Consider the following 16,842-nt stretch of genomic DNA (forward strand, 5'->3'; position numbering starts at 1 on the left):
TGCGACACGAGGCAGTGCTTACCAGGGAGGCGTCCACTTCACCACACCTGGTTAAGCACCCAGCACGTGGCCAGTGCACAGGGCTCCGTGCCAGGCGAGGAGAGTGGACCGGTCAGCAGGACGGAGGTGGGGCCGGGGCCGGGGCCAGGGCCAGGTCGAGGACGACGGGAGGCCATATCGAGGGGCCTGGGAAGGTTCCCGCTCCGGAAACCCAGCCTGCGGCTCTCTGGAGCCGGGTGAGCCAGGGAACACCTGCAATGGGCAGTGGCAAGTCCAGGCCCAGCTACTCACCCCGGGTGCACACCCTTCCCGAGGCCAGGGGAGGCCTCTGTCCTGCCACCAGCCAAAGGGCCTTGCGCGGCCCAGATAGGACAGGGCAGCCTGGGTCTCCGGGGTTTCCAGCCCAGCGCCCCAGCTCATGGCTACCCTGATGGACATTCCGGCTGAAACATCTCCGACAGAAAGGGCCATTCATCTCAGAGCTCGACTGGCCCCTTCCAATTAGTGAGGAGTAAAACAGCAGCATTTACTCTGAAGAAGTGCGACGTGCGATTATTAATTAAATGCACTGCCGCTGAGCTGTGGCACACGGGAGGCCACGGCCTCATAAAGCGGAATGAGCCCAAAGCTGGAGAGGGAGGAGAGGCAGGGAGCCAGCCCCAGACTCCGGGCACACGAGGTGGGGCAGACGGGGCAGCACCGAACGGGCCACTGCGACTCCTCCACTGCTGCCAGCCCTTTCTCAAGAGGAGCAGAAACCCAACACGCACAGCGGGCACCCACTGAGGCCTCCTTCGGTGAATCTGGGTGGCAAGACGATGACGGGCCTCCGGGGGCCGAGGAAAGACAGAGGGCAGCTCCCGCCCTGGAGGAGACGGCGGCATGCAGCACCGAGCACCGAGCACCGAGCTCCGAGCTGAGCCTCCCCAGATGCCTCCGGGGGTAGAACATGGACATCATCCCCTGGGCCTTGAAGCGCTGAGGCCAGGCCTCTCCCGAGCTTCCAGGAAGGCAAGAGCCCTAACCGAGAGCAGCAGGCTGGGTCCCGGGGGCGGCCGGGCTCTGCGCAGCGCATCCACTGCATCCCTCGCCTGCATGCTACGCCTCTGGTGTGTCCAGCTGTGAGGACACTGACGGTCTCAGGTGGTTCTCACTCAGGACCCACACACATGCAGGCTCGCATGGACTCACACACCAGCATGCATGCACGCTTTACATCCACGACATGGGGGCACAAGTGGACACTGGAAATACATCACATGTCATGTGAACACATGCATCACTCATGTACACCACACGCATCTCACGTGTGCACAGACAGTACCAAATGCCCTCACACATGCGTGCCTCATGCATTGCACACATCTGTATACAGTGTTCACATCTCATGTGTGCAACATGCTACACATGTGCTTGCCACGCATGTCATGTGCGTGTTGCACATACGTACACCTGTGCTTTACACGGAGCTCACATCCACGCGGGCATCACCTACACACATGCTGTCAGGTGCACAGTGCCTCTGACTTGTGCTCCCAGGTCTTACACCTGCAGTGCTATTCGTTGTCTGTTTTCCCCACCTCAGCCCACCCTACTCTGTCCTCCCACCTGGCACAAAAGCACAGCTGGAGACTGACCTGGGCCCCTGGGCAGAGTGGGCATCATGCCCCAGCTTTCCTCGGAGCAGCACACGGTCCCCAGCTGCCCCACCTCCAGCCCGGCCCAGCTGACAGTTCCTGGTCTCTGACTCCTAAGCCCAGAGGACAGCCCGCTTGGTCAGTGCTTGCCTTTCTACGTTCAGGCTGCTCCACTGCCCAGCCTGGTGGTCCCCGGGCAACCTCCCTAGCCTGATGCTCTGCTTCCAGGACAGCCAGCTCCTGGGAGAGCCTCGAGGACCCTGTGGTCCCTGCCTGCCTTGTGAGAGAGGAGAGGCCACCGAGGAAAGCCCCTCTGGCTGCGAACCTGCCACTGCACCTTCTCTTCCCACCCGCGCATCCCCCTCCCAGGAGCCCCGAGTGGCCGGACCACGGGCTCCCCACAGCCCGGACCCTGTGCTCTCCCCTCTCCCCTCTCCCCTCTCGCCACCGAGCAGGGAAGGAAGGAGTGCCACCACCTCACAGCCTGCCTCTCTGCTCCCACCCACTTGCCCTCCCACTCCCACCATGAGCTCCAGCAGCAAAGGCCCTCGCCAGACGCGAACTTCCGGGCCTCCAGAACTATGTGCCCAAGCAAACTTCTTTCCTTTATAAATTACCCAGTCTCAGGTCTTCCAGTGTAGAAACAGAAAACAGACACAGATATCATTCTATCAGAGTAAACCCTGGAACTCTTGAACTGTGGAAAAGAGCGGCCTCCTGAGTCCTGGCATGGAGAGGATGTCCTGCGGCAGCTGCCTGAAGCCGCTGTTCTTTCTCTTAAGAGCTCACCTGAGAATGAAGTCAGTGCACAGGAGAGAGGGATCAAAGCTGGGGGAAATGAAAGAAAGCAGAAGCTGAAATTTGGGGGGGGGGGGCTCCTGGATCAAGACGTGCCTGCAGGTTAATTAAACCGCTGATTCTTTTTTGCTGACGCCTGTTTCACCTGGATTTTGAACACTTGAGGAATACCTTCTGAGAGACCCTTTCTCTCCCGGGGCTCCGGGGCTCTCTCCACGACTCCTGTTCTCAGTCTGTGAACATAACTTCACCCACCTGAAGTCCTCTCTGCTAAGTGGCAGAGCACCGGTGCACACGCGCACAGCGCACATAAACACTGCACGAAGATCCGGGTACGCGGAGAGCAAATCCTCCCTAACCCCACACTTCCCTCCCCACAGCTTCGGTGCTCGCGTGCACCCCCCACCCTCCCACTGCCCTGTCAGTCAGGTGCCCCAGGCCCCACTCCTGCATCGCCCACATGGTGAGGGCCACGGGTGCTATCCTGCTCCTGCTCCTCTTGTCCTCTGTGCCACCCCAGCTGACAGCATCCTTAGCCCCTCACAGCACCACTTCTGGGTGCAGACCAAAGCAGGTCACCAGGAGGACCACGGCTCGACCTCTTCCAGAAGTGTCTTGTACACAGGGGCACAGAGGCAGCAGACACATACTAACGTGCTCAACAGTGATGGGTCATTAGGATCTCCTGCCCTTCCTTTGGCTTATGCATGGATTCTGCTTCACGTGAAGGCAGGTGAGATACTTTTTGATTTAAGAATAATGTAACAAAAGTGTGAGCCATGGTGAGCTAACCCGGGAACACCGGGACCTCAGGGCGAGGAGAGGATGCGGGTGCACCAGCCCCCACCCTCCTGCCCTGGGTCCATGCTCACTGGAAACCTGCAGCTCACAGCCTGAGGTCACGCAGGAATGACTGACCAGCTCTCTGTCCACCACCCGACTCAGGGCAAACCCAGAGGCAACTCCAGGTGCCCCCACAGGCCCTGAAATGAGCCGCATGGCCACATAAGACACCCAGGAGACACTGGAGGCCCGGACCCAACCCTACATGGCTCGGCAAAGCTGCCACCAGCCAGGGTCAGGGAAGCCTCCAGCCGCCTCTGAAACCCAAGAAGCAGGACAGAAACCCCCCAGAGGGCACCAGACAAGAGACTTGGCAGCTCTATGGGCAGGTGGGGCCAGGCCGGGTGGGGCAGCAGCCCGTGTAGCAGAGGAGAGCTCGAGAAAGCAAAGAGGTCACGCTGGGCTGTGGCTCCGACCAGTGGGGACCTGGAGATCCCAGGAGAGCTGCGCTCCTGAGCCAGCTGAAGCCTGACCTCCAACCCTAGGGTCTCCAGAGGCCCTGCCGAGGTGTCTCCTGGACCCGGCTGTTCTTCCTAACCTCCCACTCAGAGGTGGCAGCGTGCCGAGCATAAGCCCAGGGGGCTGGCCCTGCCCACAGACAGTGGTGAGCACCCGGGGATTGGCCCACTGAGAGCCAAGACCCTCAGACTCCACAGGTGAGGAGTCCTCACCAAGCACCATGGCCGCAGGGGCTGCACAGGAAGTGACTGCGGCCTGGCACCTCCAGAGGCAAGCGCCGACCGGCCAGTGGCAGGGAGCTGAGCCTGCGTGTCTGAGGTTGAACCCATGAGCAGTGCCCCTGCCAGCACCTCAGGCTGCTCTCCCTCCCTTGCAGAGGGAAGACAATGACGGGGTCCCTGCTGTCTAGGAGGGCCTGGCCCCACCCTCCCAAGTCAAGGACAACAGAAGACTTGGGAAGGAAAGTGGCCGGACAACACCAGAGCAGGGCACCAGCGAGCGCCCTGACCTAGATTTGCAGTCCCTCCGTGGCTCAGCACTCACCAGGCTCTGCAGGCCAGAAGAGCTCACCACCCTCAGCCAGCTCCTAGGAGGGTTCCTTGCTGGAGAAGAGAAGCCCCCAGCCGAGTCTTCGCTGACTGCTGGCTCGAGCCTCAGCCCAGAGAGCGACAGCACCCATGCCCGGCCCAGCAGCGTCAGACATCTGCATCACTGCCACCTGGTGCAGATTTACCCCACAGCTTAAATTACAGCGCGCATTGCTGAGCATGGGGTGTGTTCTGAGAAACGTGCAATTAAGCAATTTCGCTCTTGTGTGAACATCAGAGAGTACTTACAGAAGTCAGCTGCCACACATAGCCTCTTGATGTAACTAAGGAAAGCAGTAAATACGAGATAAAGCTACTCCCAACATCACGCCACACAGTGGTTTTTTTGTTTCTTTTTTTGGTGCCAGGGATCGAACTTGGGTCCTTGCGCTTGCGCAGCAGGCAGCAAAACCACTGAGCTAAATCCCCGGCCCACCACACAGTGTTTTACGGTGAGCTTTCCTAAGGTAGCAGGAATACACTCCAAAATGATGATACAAAGTACGGTAAGTGTATAAGCCCATAAGACAGCCATTTATTATTATTCTAAGTATGCTGTACCATGTACAATCGTATGTGCTGTGCTTTTATGTGCCTGGCAGTGCCATGAGTTTCTTTACACCAGCATCACGACAGACACGTGAGTAATGTGCTGCACTATGACGTGACCGTTAAATCACTAGGCAATGGGATTTCTCATGGGACCACCATCCTACGTGTGGTCTACCATCAACTGAAATGTTATTAAGAGATACATGACCATAGAGTGGTTGGGAGACGCAATCCTAGCTCTTGTTATTCAATTCATATTAATTTAAAAGCACCTAAAAACTTGCACGTTACTATCCATACCACCACCATTCACCAGAGACAGGAGGTGAAGATCAGATGGGAAGAATTAGGCCTCCTCTGTGAGCAATGAGGAGAAAGAGGTCATGCAAGCGTGCTCACACGCTGCAGGGAGAGGTAAAAACACCTGAGGTCAAGTTGGTCACCTGGAGGACCGTGGCGGGCGGGAGACAGGTGAGGCCTGTGGGATCCTAACTGCTCAGGCCTGTGTCCGCGTGAATAAAGCCAAGGGGCGCCAGTCACTTGGGGCTCTACGTCAAGGGGAGACAGGAGCCCCCTGGCCCCCAGATTTTAACCTGTTTCTGTGTCTCTTTACTTTTCACCTTCATCACCCCTTGGTCAGGTTCGAGCTCAACTTGTAGGCTGGTTCCTACAGAGACACCTCATACAACTGACGAATGGACTAAAAAACGGGTCTATCCACACAATAGCATAGTATCTGTCCATAACAAGGAATGAAGTTCTGATCAATGATACATTGATGACCCTCCAAAGAATTAAGCCAAGGAAGCCAGATACCACGTGATTCCATTTGCACGAAGTGTACTGAACAGGCAAATCTATAGACAGACGGTAAACCAGTGATGGCCCAGGGGTTGGGCTCTATCAGGTAACTGAGGGTGAGAAAGGAGTTTGTTTTTTTGTTTGGTTTTTTTTTGGTACCAGGGATCGAACTGGGGACCTTGCGCTTTCGAGGCAAGCAGCAGAACCACTGAGCTAAATCCCTGGCCCCAAATTACCTCAGTCTTTTTTTTTTTTGGTACCAGGGATTGAACTCGGGACCTTGCACTTATGAGGCAGGTGCCAGAACCACTGAGCTAAATCCCCAGCCCTTTTGGGTTTTCTTTTTGAAGTGTCTGGCATATTCTCAAATTAATTCTGGTAATGGTTGCATAACTGATTCAGTACCAAAGTCACTGAATTTTACATTCTGTATGCGTGAAATACATGGTGTGTGAATTATATCTCAAAGCTATTATCAAGGAAAGAAAAAAGACATGATTTTAGAAATTAAAAGCACATGTACGTATGTATTGTAAGTTTTTTCCAATGCTAACAACCTTGTTCCAACAGACTTGATTTCCTTTGTATTTTACGTTGCTCATTAAAAGCACTTTTGCTAAGGGGTGCATGGGCCTCATCAGACTGCCCAGAGGGCTCATGACATAGGGACTGGGACCCCAAAGGGCACAGCTCTGGGCTGTTTCCATGTCAACCACCGTGTCAGACCAGAAAGCTTCCTGGAAGGGGGAAGGTGCGAAGGGCTTGGTCGTGCACCTGGGGTTCCCAGCACTGCAGCCAAAAGCCCAGAGGTGCTCAGGGCCCCTCCAGCTGCTCTGCTGCCGAAGCCCCACGGAAGCCCGGTGGCACCATCCCTGGCTCCGCACACCCTCCTCGGGTCATTTTAGGTTCACCTGTGGCCAAGCCAAATGGCACCCCAGACCTGCACACGGGCTTTTCTCCCTTGGGGAAAGCTCACAACTGATGGGAACATAGGACCCTTTAGAGCTCTCGGCCCAGCACACAGAATGAGAGAGGGAGGACAGTGCGCTTAAGGTGCACAGGACATGGTGACTGCTCGGGGCAGCCGGCATGCTGGCCTCGGGAGAAGGGGAACCATCAAGATAGAGTATGGTGAGGCACTGTGCTTAACAGGGGACAGCGAGGACAGAGCACACACAAGAAGAACCAGGGAGAAGGTAGGACAGAGGTCCTGGAGCCAGAGAATGCTGTGGGGCCTCGCAGCTCTACCTGAAAATAGCAGCCTGGCTTTCCTCCGAGCCCCCAGCCTTCCCTCATGGGCTCTGAGAGGTTCAGACAGTCAACCCCCCCTGGAGCAGTCACTGACTAGGCCTGGCCAATCAAAACTCCTCTCCCTACCTCAAACACGGTGATTTGCTCAAAGCCTCCCACTTGGTCCAGGCTGAACCAATGAGAACCAGGCTCAGGACTCCCGCTGAAACCCTTAGGGAAAGGCAAGCCTCTCGGTTGGGATGGCAGAGCTGGCACCGGGTGAGCCAGGTATCACCGGCTGAGCTGCTGAGGCAGGGCCACACAAAGGGAGGTAGAGCCGAAGCAAGACACGAGGCCTAGCAACTCTCCAAGAGGCAGTGCATTTCTTCTTTAGCCTCAGCCAGTCTGCACTGAGTCTTCTGGGTCGCTTGCAGTCCCAGGGGCCTGGACTTGGGGACAGCTTGCAGGGAAGCACAGGCTGCGAGGGTCAGCTGCACAGATGTCGGCGGTGAAAGGACAGGAGCAAGGCCCGGCACCCTCTCTGCCACGCCCTCCTCCAGACTGGAAGGAGACGTCAGAGGCCAGGCTCTCAGCGGCCGAGCTAGGCGGGAAGGGACGCGTGCTTCCCTGGCCCGGCCGCAGTTCCACACAGCTCTCCACCTACGATGGCTGCTCCTCCATCCTGCACCGTGCACTCCACGCCGAGCTGGTCTCCCCTCTCAGCCTGCCCACCAGCAAGACTCTTCTCCCCTTCCAGCCTGGAAATCTTTTCTACATCCTTCTGATAGTGTTTAGGTGAGGAATCTGATGGGAGAAATCGCGTGCTGCGTGTGTGCGTGCGTGTGTGCGTGTCCAGCCTCAGCCCCGGGAATGTTTCCCTGGCAGGAAGGGACAGAGGGACCCTTGGCCGAACAGTGTCCTGAGGCCCACGGTGATGTCAGCGGCTCCTGGCCTTTTTCAGTAAACATCTGTTCTCCTTCCTCTGACCCAGGAATTCCATCTCAGAAGAGTCACCGCCTCAACTGGCAACACGGCCCAGGCCAATCACAGCGGGGCCTGCAGCCCCCAGCCCTGCCTCCCGCGCCACACTCAGCGGCCCAGGTCGGCGCTGCACTCTGCACTTCCAACTGCTTTCCCACTCTGGTTCCTCCGAGCAGCAGCATAAGGAAAACATGACTGGGAACACGAAGGCTGTTAGCGACCAAGGACCGACGGCAGACCTTACTTCATTCCGTCCTCATCCTAAGCCGGCAGGGCTACTGCCGTCAACCTTTACGTTCACAGATGAGAAAGGGGAGGCTCAGCCAGCGAGGGCAGGAGCCAGAACCCAGCAGGCTCAGCGGAGGGGGCTGTGGCTGAGCGGAACGCCGAGCCTCTCGTGGAGCCAGTGGTCCACAAAGCAGATGACGGAGAAGAGGGACGGGCGGGGGAGACGCGATCCGCCCCAAAGCCACGCGGCATCGTCTCTCACGTCTCACGTAAGAGAAGAATCCCGGGCGCCTCCACAGGCACTGCGCAGGAAGTGGCCACACGAGAAGCTGGGCCGGGTGATTTAGAGACTGTGCTCTCCAGAGGATTCCACTCCTGCTCACTTCCAGCCCTCAGAAGCAGGCCTAGCAGATCTCCCCCGTTCTCAAGAGAAACTGGAAACTGAAGGCTTTGTGAGAAATTTGTCAAACCCTGAGATGGCCAAACAAAACTCATCTGTGGGCGGACATGGCACATGGCCCGCCAGTGTGCAAACTCCGCCCTGTACGACGTGATGCTCAGAAAATTATTTCATCAGAAAGAGGAAAGGCAGGGACTCCAGCAGGGCCCCTACGTCCCAATTCAGTTTCCAGGTTAGACGACGGGACCTCCCTGTCAGCCTTCTGAAGTGTCTCACAGAACCACATCCCCAGCAGAAATCCACCCCAGCCTTTCTGAGACAGCAGCCTGCCTGCTGGCCCTGGGAACAACCCTGCACAGGCCCGGCTGCTCCGCTCCCGGGCCACAGGGGCACCCAGCAGGCCAGGCGGGGCTGAAAGAAGCTCTCTGACCGCACACAGCTGCCAACCACACGGGCTCTCCTGTGTTTGATTGAGGCTTAACTTGATGCTACAGACCAGCAAAAGAACAGTCGTGCCCCAGTGACTGAGTGAACATGGGAGATCCATTTAGGCCGGGACTGATCCACTCTGGGCCCAGCAGCAGCAGCAGCAGCAGCAGCGTTCACGTACCCGGAACCTGGCTCCCAACTCCCCAGGGTAGGGGCAGGTGCTCTGAGGCCTCGGGGGGTAGCTCCCACACACAGCTCCTCAGATTCCACTTTGATCCCAACCAGTGTAGTGAGACATAAAATGACTACTGACAAAAAGACAAAAACATTAAGAGTTATACAAGATGACTGCATACTTAGAAAAATCATCCCCACACACACACACACACACACACACACACACACACAAAAGGAAAAAATAATAAAGAAGTTCATTAAAACATCTATGCAAAATTAGTACAGTCACTTGATTATCGGAGCTTGCAAACACGAGAAACATCCAAGCAAGAGGCTTGTTTTAAAAGGATTCTTCTGCGATTATCTGTTTCATATTCAGGCAGTATAATAACAGAAGCCCGATTTGCTGAAACACAGGGGGTTAGACACAGGTCATTGGGAGCAAATGATCAGAAATGAGGGTCTTGGGGAGCACCTCACGCAAGGACACAACACTGGGGCCTGGGTTTGGCCAACAGCAGCTGTCAAGTGTTCGTCTGCAGTTCTGCAAATACACATATATAATTTGTACGAATGAGTTTTGTTTTTGTTTGTTTTTAAGAATGAGTCATTTTTAACTGTGCTCATTGGGAATGAAGATGTCCACACTGAGAATTTCATTTGCAGATCTTAGGTATTACAAGGAAATGGTCACACGCATATTATAAATTAAAAGTGTTCCTCTATATTTACAGTAACCTGCTGTAAGATATAATGAAAAAGACCCAGTTCACAATGTCAATAAAATTCTACAAATCTTACTAATAAAGCTACTGGGATAAATTTTAAGAAATTTAAATCAAAGTTCTTATTTCCCTTTCAAAAACTAAACATCATGAAGGCATCATTCGCTGGTTCGGCAAAGATTTGCTGAGGCTTTCTGCACCCTGGACACTATTTTAGGCAGGCAATACCAACCACACAAAGGTCCTCCTGTGGTACTACTCAGGACAAACACAAAATCCATTTGGAAAATGGACAAAAACAACCCAATCATTTTTGAGTCATGATGATTTTTGCTCTATCCAATATTTGAACACATCCCTAAGCAACAGTAATTAAAGAGCCTGATGCTGATGCAAAAAAGGAAAAACAGAGGCCAGAACAAACCAGACACCTCACGAACTTCATGGGTGACGGAATATGCATCCAAAAGTCATGAGAAATGGTAAACGGATGGTGCAACAACAGAGCAACAATTTAGAAAAAAATACTTAACACCAACCCCATATATAGTTCAGGAAGCACACTTCGCTTCAGTTAAAGGAGCTAAATATTTACAAATCAAATGGGAGGGTCACGGAGTAACTGTTTATTTCCTACAGCCTGAGTGAACAGAAGAGATCAACAGTAAAGGCCTGGCAGCGCCGACCAGCAGGAGCAGAGCCGGGGGGTGCTGCAAATACAAACCGCCCAGGGTAGAGGGCCGACGACAGCCCAAGAGGGCCAGTCAGTCGGCCTCAGAGGTGCAAAGCCACAGGGCAGCAACCACCAGTCATCAAAGAAACACAAGTTTCAATGACAGAGGCCCTGGCACCCACACAAGTAACCAGAAGCCGGACCCAGGACCAGGGGTCTGAGTCCACCCAGTTCTGGCAGCCTCCTGCAGTTGGGGAAAGGCTGTGGCCAATCAGGCAGGCGGTCAGCAAGCCTGGGCACCCGGACCAGGCCCAGGCCTGGGGCAGCTACGCAGCCCCCAGAGGCCACACAGTGACCACAGTCAAGGCTGTTCCAACCCCCAACAGCCAGCAGCTCCCTGCAGCTACCCTGGCGTTGCTTCTTGTGCCCCTGGAAGTGGGACACCAGGCAGTGCCTCCCCACTGAGACACGGCCAGTGAGGGATTGGTGCCCCAAGACCAAGCCACCCATGTGGGGCAGGGGCCACTCCGGCCCTGCCAGGGGCAAGAGTGTGGCCTTCGAGCCTCTCTGCTGGGAAACACTTGAGTTCAGCAGCCGCAGCCGGCTGACCAAGCAGAGAAGGAGGAGCCCTCCACAGTGACGGGCCTGGCTTTTGTGGGAGGCCAGTGACACCCGGCCCATCGGAGGGGAGGGAAGATTTTATCTGGACTCCAGCTATGGGGAAGGGGCCAGGCTCCGAGCTCTGCGACCCTGGCCCGGCCAGTCCCCCTCTCTGTCCTGGATTTCCTCCAGCATGGGGCGCCGCCCCGCCGAGCCCCGCACATTGGCAGTGGGCCTCTGGAGGTGCCTGGGAAGACACAGAAGCAGACAGGCAAGGGGATGCCACCGTAGACGCAGGGGCCTGGTGATGAGGGACTTCGGAAAAGGAGGGAAAGACGAGGGTGGGAGAAGGTGAGGGGAGAGAGAGGACAGAAGGAGGAAGGGCAAAGGGGAAGCAGAGGGAAAGAAGGGAGGAGAAGAGGAGAGGCAGGCTCTGGGCTCTGCCTGCTGCCCCCAAGGCCGCTGCAGCTGGAGAAGCCCCGGCCAGGGGTGGCAGCTGGGGCCTCCCCTTCCTCCGGCACTGCCCGCCGTGTGCTCTCCTGGATCTGTTTTTACTCGGTTCTTCTGACAGTGCGTGGCTTCCCTCCCGCCCACCAACTCTCCAGCTGGGAATCCTACAGCTCAGTTCAGGGCTGGCACCAACCACCCACAGCCTCGGGGACCCATCGGCTCAGCCCCACAGAATGCCGGGTCAGACCCCACCAGCCTGGAGCTTCTGAGCATCTCTCCCACGACGCCTCATGGGGTAATCTGCAAGGAAGGCCAGGCCAGCGGGGCCCAAGAAGGCACTTTCCGGGTGTAGCACACAGGGCACCGCTCAGAGGGCGAAGGGGTCACACACAGGGCTCCCGCACCCTCTCGGGCCACCTCACTGCAGAACGCCACGTGGGGCCCGACCCGCAGACGTCCCAACACTGGGTGGTAGTTCCAGGGTTCTGTGGACATGGTGGAGGGCGGGGCTGAGCCGACAGTCCCCAGTCCTGCCTCCTCCTCCTGCAGCCCTCCGCAGCTGGCTCATTGGCATGCACCAGACACTCTTACCTCTGCAGATTCCAGGGCTCAAAGAAGCTCCTGCATGGGGGCCAGGAGCTAGGGCAGGAGACCAGATATGACAACAATGCTCCCCTCACCCTCCTCGGGAAATCACAAGAGTTTCAGGATTCTGAGCCAGGCCCGGGGGATGAAGAACAAACACTTTTTTTCCTCGAACTGCTGGGGATTATTCTATTACAGACAGATGAGCCACGCCAGCCTGTGACAGATCCATGCTGCCCTGGGGACCCAGACCTCAGCTCAGAGATGGTGAGCTTAGATCAGCGGGCAGTGGCAGCTACAGGCACAGGGAGGGCAGGGCAGAGGGGAGGGAGGCCCATGGGGTTTGGGGCCCTGGCTGCGGGGAGGACCTTGCTCCTGTCCCACCTGCTGCACCTGAAACTGCAGGGCCAGTGTCCCGAATCCACTGAGATCCAGGTGTCCCTGATGTGGACAGGCCAACAACGGGTACCAGGCTCTGCTCTGGACTCCACAGCGCTCCGCTGCCTGCATCCATCAGGGCCCTGCCTGCCACCCTCACAGGGCTCTCAGTTTCCAAGCGAGGGACCCTGGCCATAGCTTCCTTCACCTCAGCCCCCCGTGGACGCCCTCTGATGAGGCAGCCAGGCTTGCTCCCTGGCCGACACGGGCCCCACGAGGCAGGCAGCCTGGCACCTGGGGAAGCCGGGGTCTTGGGCCGGCAGGGGACAGCTGGAGCCCACCGTGGTTGCCAGACCTGCGCCTCACGCCCTCTCTCTGGGTCAGTGGCACCTGTCCTGTTGCGCGGGATTCTCCACTGTGGCTGCTGAAAATTTCAGACCCCAGGTCTCAGCCGGATCTGCTGAATCAGAATCTCAGGGTGCAGCGCAGACACGGACATTGCTCAAGCTCCCCAAATCCCGTGCCTGTCAGTGACCACACAGATAGCTCACACAATGGAAAACAATCCAATTCTCAGCAGCACAGGCCACAGACGTCCTCTGCGAGGGAAACTGCCTTTGTCTAGAACAGTATCTTCTAAAAGTGCATAGGGTTAAAACGTGACTGTGGCCTGGGAGGAGGAAGGGCGTGGAAGTCGGCACCGACCAGGCAGGGCAAAGAGCAGAGTCTTCTGCCAGTGCCTGGAGGGGCCGAGGGGCTTTGCTCTGGAGAAACGGGAGAGGGAGGAGCACACGGCCCCAAATGGCCCGAAGGTGCTGCCTGCTCCTCCTTGCCCAAGACACACACGCGCACACACACACACACACACACACAGACACACACACACGCACACGCCGCCTGTTCCAGGTTCAACAGCTGTTAAGTGGGGACCGGGTTCTACTCCTGAGCCAGCAGAGTAGGTGACTAAGCAGCAGCCCCCCAGCCCCAAACTGCAGCACTGCTGGCTCTTTTCCTGGAGAGGAAAGGATTTTTTAACCTAGATTTCAGCTCCTTTGCTGATAAAAAATGGGATCTTAGAGAACTCGAATTCGGAGGATATTGCCTTCACACGAAATCCATCTAAATCCTCAAGCAAGCGTTATACTAAGCAGAGAAAGGCCAGGGGCATGCGTCCCCATTAGAGCCGAGCACGGAGGAGGACGCACGAAGCCGCAGGTCACCTAACGTTGCTCGGAAGCTTCTGGACGTGCAGACTGGAATGAGAATCCAAACTCATCGGGGTTTACAGACAGAACAACTGTTTACCCAGGAAGCCCAGGGGAGTCCTCAAAGAGAATTAATGAGTTCAATCAAGCTGCTTGATAAAAAATAATTATACAAAAATCAATGCCCTTCCTGTAAACAACAATAGATAGAAAGGATTCGATTTGCATTGGCAAAAAGAAAAAACATCCTTGAAATAACCCTGATTTTAAAAAATGATGGCCTGCATTTAAAATGTATAATACTTTACTGAGCAACATTAGAGCAGAATTAAATAAACTGAAAGATAACTATGTTCCTGGTAAGTACAATGTATTATGCCAATTCTTCCTTTAATTAGTTTTTAAGGTTAATTTAATGTCAATCTAACCCACAAGAGATTGTTTAACTTGACAGAACAATTCTAAAATTCATTTGAAAGAATAAGCAGATGTGGCCGGGCCAGAAAATGTGCCCAAAGGAGGAAGAATCCAGCCAGACGTCCAGGCAGCACCGTGCTCAGAAGCACAAGGGACCGTCAGAGGGAGCCGCCGCACTTTCAGACGTGAGTAACACACAGGAGAAATCGATGTCCATGGCGTATTCTGTTTAACCTAACACATCCAAAAGGGCTTCGTTTCACCCTGTGATCGATGGTTTGGATTTTCCCGCAGGGCCTGGGGTGTGCTTCGGGATCCAGTGCTCGCCTACCATCCACAGGGCCCTGAGATAATTAAGATTATCTATAAAATGTTTTTCCTTTGCTTCTTTGATGCTACATCTTTAAAGTCCAGTGTGTGTTTTACACAAGGAGCAACTCTCGGTTTGGCCCAGCACGTTTCGCCTGCTCAGCCTCCGCTCGCAGCCACTGCTCAGGACGGTGCCACCTCAAAGTCCCGAACACGGCAGATAGCAGGGCTTTGAAGGCCCAACAGCAAGCACAGCTCGGTCGGTCCTGGAACAAGAGCAGATGGCCGGAAGAGCAATTCATCCGAGTATCCCTCCACCTGAGCTTTCCTGTGCAGCACACTGGACCTGGCGCGGCGCGCGCTGTGAATGCCGACCTGCGCACAGTCGCGCACCACACAGCACTGCGTGGAGTGGCCAGGCCGTGGCGTGCGCGGCCCAGTGAGTCTGTGTGAGTGGCTCCCGTGACAAAACTGGCGAGCGGCACGTCTCTCGGGACAGCTGCTTATGCTACCGCAGGGCACCACGCACGTCTGACACACTCACGACTCTTGAGCCGCTTCTTGTCCTGCCTGCCGAAGCTCATTCCCATCGGACTGGCCGCCCCTGACCCCCACACAGCGCTGGCGGGTGACACGTGTCCATCTCATTTCCTGTGCGGTCCCAGTTCTGCTTCCAAGGGAGAAGCACCCAAAGTCAGACCGAGCCCTCGCATCTTTTGCTGTCGAGCACTGGGCCCTCTGGGACACGCGGCCCAGCCTCTGCACTGCCCTCGGTCCCCAGCACAGACCTTGGGGTCGGCTCAGCCCTCAGAATGGGCCCCAAAGCAGTTTGTTCCTCCTCCTCCTCCTCTCGTTGTCGTCACATAAAACTACATCTTCAAGAGTAAAAGGACACAGTTACAGGGCACATTTCTCACATTTACCACTTCTGAACGCAGGACAAAACCAGCGGGCCCCACCATGGGGCGGTGGCACCCCCTGGCACACACGCACTCAGCAGTGACATTTCACAGTGCCGTGGCTCTGACCGCAGTGCATGCAGGGTGGGCGCTACCTGTGTGGAGACGCTCGGCGCTCAACGCATCTCTGAAAAGTGACACTGTAACGGCACACAGGTAGGCACAGAGACAGACAGCAGGGCACGCAGCTTTGGCACTGGGAGGCAAATACCCCTCCTGGAGGAATGGCCACCACTGCCAGGACGGGAAGCCCTGGACAGGAGGAGGCAGGCAGAGCCGGGCTGGACTTGGTCACATGTGCAGAACAGCTCAGGACCGGAAGCAGCACTCTCCCCCAGGGAGGACAGCAGTCTGAGCTCCTGGGACTGCAGGAGCCAGGCCCACACCTGCAGGCACTGGGGGAAGGTGCAAGTCGCAGTTCAGTCTGGAGTGTCTCCCCTTTCTTGGCAGCATATAAAACAATGGTGTGTCCTATACCTGACCACTCCTTAGGCCCAGTGAAATGCAGAAACAGCCAGACTTTCCTGAACCTGGGGCCTGGGCTGCACGGTCATTCAGTACATGCATCCCCAGTGCCGGGGGTGGGTGTCCACAGAATCTCCCCTTTACACTCCCACGGACTCGGCTTCCCAGGGATGTAGCCCTGCCCCGGCTGCATGGTCTGAGGGGCACAGCTGAGTGTGTGCACGGCGGCAGCTCTGGCCCACACACCGAGCCCTGGTGACACTGAAAAGCACAGGGCCAGGCAGGGGCCGCACGGAGCCTGCCTGGCCCCTCAGCAGTGCCCAGTCCTTGCTCTTGGGTGCCAGGGTTACCTCTGCCTGCAAGTGGGAACAGCGTGCCCCACCCCGCTGCCCTGGAGTCAGTGTGCAGAGCAATTGAGATTCATGGATGAGCCTGAGGAGCCAGCTCCGGAGCTGGTAATAACTTCTCCATATTGATGGCAGCACCACAGGCCCGGTGGACAACTGACATTTAATATGAAACATATGCCGCAGAGCAAGACGCTCCTACCTGGGCCCACCCATTCTGGGGAAGGGGTGGCACAAGGCAGTGCCAAAGCACAGAGGGCTGGGGTCCCCTCCCCTCAGCACCTGCACCCTACTTCAGGACCTGCCCGGCAGAAAGCCCCACCAAGAACACACACACACACACACACACACGATGCACATGCCTACACTTACACCGATAAAGACACACACATGCCCCCACACACATGTGCCCATTCATACACATGCTCAGTCAGATGCACACACAGGCAGACATGCACATGCACACACTGAGATATGCATGCATGTGCACACATCGCCACGCACACTTACATGCACACACACTCCTACGTGGGAGTCATGCACATGCATGCACACACCTCCGCACACACTCTCCGTGCACGAGCACACAAATGTAGATACACAGAGA

The 16,842-nt window shown here is 56.2% G+C and overlaps 1 protein-coding gene across 2 annotated transcripts in view; it reads right to left on the minus strand.

The window, feature by feature from the left end:
- Positions 1-16,842, minus strand: part of Adamts2 (ADAM metallopeptidase with thrombospondin type 1 motif 2) — a 194,731-nt gene that overhangs the window by 169,063 nt on the left and 8,826 nt on the right. The window contains exon 1 of one of the 2 annotated variants that reach the window (XM_021242221.2): positions 4,281-4,463. The exons of the other annotated variant lie outside the window; for it this stretch is intronic. The gene's annotated coding sequence lies outside the window, so the exon portion shown is untranslated. Of the gene's footprint in view, positions 1-4,280; positions 4,464-16,842 lie in introns of those variants that run through there. 2 annotated transcript variants of the gene reach the window in all.

This window comes from Heterocephalus glaber, unplaced genomic scaffold (genome assembly GCF_053883595.1).
Source record: "Heterocephalus glaber isolate CG9 unplaced genomic scaffold, H.glaber_assembly_v1.0 deba00001606, whole genome shotgun sequence".
NCBI classification, from domain to species: domain Eukaryota; kingdom Metazoa; phylum Chordata; class Mammalia; order Rodentia; family Bathyergidae; genus Heterocephalus; species Heterocephalus glaber.